This window comes from Macaca fascicularis, chromosome 1, assembly GCF_037993035.2.
Source record: "Macaca fascicularis isolate 582-1 chromosome 1, T2T-MFA8v1.1".
NCBI classification, from domain to species: Eukaryota; Metazoa; Chordata; class Mammalia; order Primates; family Cercopithecidae; genus Macaca; species Macaca fascicularis.
In genome coordinates, this window is record NC_088375.1 from 15,611,664 (window position 1) to 15,617,243 (window position 5,580).

General features: G+C 42.2%; 1 long non-coding RNA gene across 1 annotated transcript; it reads right to left on the reverse strand.

Annotated features, from left to right (window-relative positions):
* Window positions 1-1,733: 1,733 nt before the first annotated feature.
* Window positions 1,734-3,797, reverse strand: LOC135968492 (uncharacterized). The gene is made up of 3 exons (XR_010583356.1): window positions 3,677-3,797; window positions 3,008-3,072; window positions 1,734-1,858 (listed from the first exon to the last, which is right to left on the reverse strand). It is a non-coding gene; the product is annotated as an uncharacterized lncRNA (long non-coding RNA).
* Between the last annotated feature and the right edge of the window lie 1,783 nt (window positions 3,798-5,580).

Consider the following 5,580-nt stretch of genomic DNA (forward strand, 5'->3'; position numbering starts at 1 on the left):
CCTATGCCTTTGATGACAACCTTGAGGAGCTGCTGTAGTAGCCTAAACTTCCTACACCCAGACTTTGAACCAAAACAATCTAACGCTGATAGACTTTCTGTTAATCTCAGCCAAGTGCATTCCTAAGTCATACATCCTTCCTGAATCAAAAGCCTATTTGGCTCCAAATAAACACAGAGTCCTGCCAAAAGAACAAAACAGAAGAGAAAATTCTACTATAGACCTGGTGTATTATTCAAGAGTTGAAATGGCGTACAGGGAGGTTTTGTTTTGTTTTGTTTTTTGAGATGGAGTCTTGCTCTGTCGCCCAAGCTGGAGTGCAGTGGTGCGATCTTGGCTCACTGCAACCTCTGCCTCCCGGGTTCAAACAATTCTCCTGTCTCAGCCTCCCGCATAGCTGGGACTCCAGTCACATGCCACCATGCCCAGCTAATTTAGGGGAGCTTTTTATGGTCAATGTACTTTACTGTTTTTTAAGTCTTTGAAAATGGGTAATTAAAGAACAAAACAAATGACAACTCTTAGTTAAACAGAATGCAACCAAAATGGGGTATCCTTCTCATGTTAAAAAGCAGAATTTATACTGAAGAAAAATATACCCTCACAATGATACATTTGAAGGAATAGTTACATCTCTATGTGACTCATAGAAAGTATGTGGACTTTTGGAAATGAACTGTGTTATACTTTTCTTCTTTTTTTCTTTTTAATTTTGCCACACCTCACCTGGATGCTTTATAATTTTCTATAGCTCAGAAATTGTTAGCAAACAACTTGGCTTATCAGGTTGAATCTGCTCACCACAATACAAATAACATTCAGGGTTTGCAGAGAGTTTGTACCTTTAATAAAGAAAATGAATATATCTTTTTAAATTGGTCTTAATTGCTACTGGCAGACAATGGGGGAAAAGGCAGCTAACACAAGAAGGCTAAAATTCCTTCCACACAAAAGAAGTCTACGGCAGGAGATACAGGGAGGGTATGAAGATTCAGAGCTTTGGGGACCCAGGTTCCTTCTACCTTTCTGTTTCATTCTTCTTAGCTTATCTTCTGTTCTCAGTATCCTTCAGAAACGTGGGAGCGAGCATTGCAGTCAGGTCAGTATTCCACATAGGAGGTAAGAGAAATGAAGAAGCACACACAAAAAAGAGCCCAACTAGTTTTCTGCAGCTTTTTTTTTTTTTTTTTTTTTTTTTTTTTTTTTTTTTTGAGACGGAGTCTGGCTCTGTAGCCCAGGCTGGAGTGCAGTGGCGCGATCTCGGCTCACTGCAAGCTCTGCCTCCCAGGTTCACGCCATTCTCCTGGCTCAGCCTCCGGAGTAGCTGGGACTACAGGCGCCCGCCACCATGCCCGGCTAATTTTTTGTATTTTTTTTTAGTAGAGACAGGGTTTCACGGTGTTAGCCAGGATGGTCTCGATCTCCTGACCTCATGATCCACCCGTCTCGGCCTCCCAAAGTGCTGGGATTACAGGCTTGAGCCACCACGTCCTGCCCTGCAACTCTTTTAAGAGCGCTCATTTCAAAAAAAATTTCACCCAACAGTTTCTATGTATGTGTTATCGGCCATTCCTGTGTTCCAGACCACACTCATGATAAAGGAAGATGGAATACATAGCCCTTTGCCTGGATGCATTGTTGCCCTGAATAAGTTAGGGTTTTCGAAGGAAGAGGGAAAATAGGTATATTGGGTAGACCAGCCAGAGTCTCTTCACTTCTTGGATTTTTAGTACCTTTGAGCATCGTTCTCTGCAGCTTCTCATTTCCCTCTGTGTGGTCCTTCCTCAGCATAACCCTCTTCCATCTTCCTCCATGTCTGTATCCAAGGCAGGCACTGGAGAGTCCTCTCTTCTCAAGGCTTCAAGATTTGCAGCACATTTTGTGCCAGGGGAGGAGAGGGAGGGGCAGGGCAAATTCATTGCTGTGATTATCAACAGACTATTAATGCATTAATAGATAAGAGAAACCCAAAGAAAAGTGTTTTTTCTTTTTTTATACACACTCCTGACACCAAATATAGCCTAGAGGAAAAATTGAACTATATTTTTCTACTCTATACTCTCACACAGTCACTTAATACAACACTTTTGAAACAGATGTATGGGGGGTTTTCCGTACACACAAGAAAAAAAAAAATCCTGCAGATTCTGTAGTGGATTCTGCAGTAGACACAAGCTGGGTGTCCTCTAATTCAATTCAATTCTGACACGATCTACCTGGAGATGGCATCAGATCCCATAGGTCAGAGGCTCAGTCCCATAAGAATGCTCCCTACTTAGACTCAGTCACAGGTAGTAGGTTGTCAACTGCTCTTCTGACTGGCTATGAATCAGGGTCCCAACAACTCCTTCCTGGAATTGGATGCATTTGCTAGCGTATTATATTATGTGACGTATTATATAATCATATATGTAATACGTAATATATATAATACGTATATATGCGTATATAATACATATATAAGCGTACTATAATACACTTATCAGCTGATTATAAAGAATGTCATAAAGGATACAGATGACAAGATGCACAAGGTAAGGTATGGAGAAAGGGGCACAGAGCTTCCGTGCCCTCCCTGGGTACACCACCTTCCAAAACTCTCCCTGTGTTCTGCTACCTAGGAGCTCCTGAACCTTGTCTTTTGGGGTTTTTATAGAGACTTCATTACACAGATGAGACAGAGTAGATATGAGACTCGCCTCCCACCCACTACACCCCGCCAAGGACGTCTAATGTAAGCTGGTGGGGAGGGGAGCCATGGTCAGCAAGGACCATCCAAATCTTGTACCATTAATCTTGCTCAACGTGCCGTGCCCGCTGATCGAGGAGCCTTAAGGAGACTAAGATAAGCAATGGCCCACTGTAAATCTTACTCAAGGTGCCTTACTCACTGACTGTGGGACCTTGAGGGAACCTAAACAAGCAGCTCCCACTTTAAAACTTATTCAAGGGTGTTAACCCTATCTCCGGCATGCGTACAAGACCAGAAGAATGACCAATCCTTTACCTTAGCTTCGTTATAACACTAAAAAGTCACATCCGGGGGGTGGAGATTTAACTTGTGAATGAGATCTGCAATGCATGAAGAAGCATATCATCAAACTGTGCAGGTACCAGAAGTTTCCAGCCTCTATATGCTTAAACATCACTCCCAGCCCACTTTAGCTTCTTTAAAATTACTCTCCTTACTCCCTTCAGGGAGCCGGTCAGATAATTATCTCGCTTGTGCTGCCTCCCTTGTGTTCAAACATAAGACCAAATAAAAGCCTTGTCTGGGAAACTTGCTAGATCTCATGTCAATTTCTGTAACACAAGAGCCAAGTACCTGTGGTCAGTTACATAGGCATGAATGATTAATGACCAATGATAATCATTGGTGATCAGTGATCAACTCAATCTTCAGCCCCTCTTCCTGCTGTGGAGGTTAGAGGTGAGAATGAAAGTCTCAACCTTCTAATCCTGAAGTTGTCTAGGGGCACCTAATCATTTCATTAGCATTCAAAAGACATTCTTATTACTCCTGAGATTCCAAGGGTTTTAGGAGCTATACATCAAGAAACTGGGATGAAGAACAAATATATACAGTCATGCGTCTCATATAAGAAGGTGGTCCCATAAGATTATAATACCATATTTTGACTGTACCTTTTCTATGCCTAGATACACAAATACTTACCATTGTGTTGCAGTTGCCTACAGTATTCAGTACAGTAACATGCTGTGCAGGTTTGTAGCCTGGGAGCCGTAGACTGTCTACCATAGAGCCTGGTATGTAGTAGGCTATGCGATCCAGGTTTGAGTAAGTACTCTGTGATGTTCACACAATGATAAAATCACTTAATGATGCATTTCTCAGAATGTATCCCTGTCGTTAAGCAACACTTGACTGTGTTTCACAGTGTCACAAGACAGACCTGGGTTTCTCTGGAAATACTGTTTCCTCAAAAACTGAATCAGCTTCCAGTAATTTTGCTTTCAGTCGAGTTTTTTGCCTAAGTCATCACAGTGAAAAACTTTGCCTAGAAACATTTTAAATAATAGAGCTGATTATCTTAATACATACCAAACTTTTCTGATTCGCTATTTATTTTTCTTTCCATTTTGTTAAGGTATGTCTTTTGAGAATCGATGCTGCCTCCCACCCCCCAAATATAACAAGCATGCCTCAGGCTCCAAGGAGAATTTAAATTCTGCTTGCCAAAAAAGGTTTAAGCAACCATCACCAAAGTCAGTAGGGAAGGCTGGCAGGGAGATTCCAGAGGAAAAAAAATAATAATCCAAAAGTGCTCAGAAAAACAATACAATGGAGTAAAAGCATTATAGACCACAGAAATTTAAGCCAGTTTTCTTCAGAACACGGAGAACTGCAAAACCTTCTAAAAAGGTTGCTTGTGAGTGACAGAATAAGAGACCCCCCAAAGAGATCCATGTCTTAATCCCGAGAACCTGTGAATATGTATGTTGCATGGAAAAGAGAAGTTCAGGTTGCAGGTGGAACTACATTTGCTAATCAACTGGCCTTGGACTGGAGAGATGATTTTGTACTATGCTGCTGGGCTCAATGTAATTTCAAAGTCCTTAAATGGTAAAGAGAGAGGCAGAAATGTCAGAAACAGAGATGGCAACATGAAAATCACCTTATGGGCCATTGTTTGCTTTGAAGATGAGAGAAAGAACATGAGCCAAGAAATGCAGACAGACACTAGAAGCTGGAAGAGTCAAGAGAACAGATTCTACCCCAAGAGCCCCCAGAAAGAAACCTAGAACTGCCTATACCAGCAAGGCATGATGACTCTCTCTTGTAATCCCAGCACTTTGGAAGTCTGAAGCAGGAGGATCACCTGAGCCCAGCAGTCTGAGACCAGTCTGGGCAACATAGTGAGACTGTGTCTCTACAAAAAATGAAAAAAATTAGCCAGGCATGGTGGTGCACACCTGTAATCCCAGCTACTTGGAAGGCTGAGGCAGGAGGATCACCTGACCTGGGGAGGCCAAGGCTGCAGTGAGCTGTGATAGCACCACTGCACTCCAGCCTGGGCAGCAGAGCCAGACTCTGTCTCAAAATAAAAAAGAAAAAGAGAAAGAAAAAGACAGAGAGATCTGCCTACACCTTGATTTTTAGCCCAGTGAGACCCATCCTGAACTTCTGACTTCCAGAACCATAGATAATAAATTTCTGTTGCTTTAAGCCACATTTTGTGACTATTTGTTACAGTGGCAAATGGAAACTAATACATTGATCTGTAAAGATCAGTTGGGATAATTTTTGACTATTTGCCGATTTAAGGCAAGAAGCAGACTTCCCAGCAGAGAAAGAGTGGAATAAAGTAGTGTAGCATGCATCAACAGAAATAAATGTAAGGCTGGGCATGGTGGCTCATGCCTGTAATCTTGGCACTTTGGGAGGTTGAGGTGGTAGAATCACTTGGCTGAGGAGTTCAAGACCAGCCCAGGCAACATAGTGAGACCACCATCTCTACAAAACATAAAAATAAAAAACAAAAATTAGCCAGGTGTGGTGGTGCCTGCCTACAGTCCCGGCTATTCAGGAGGATGAGGTGGAAGGATCACTTGAGCCCA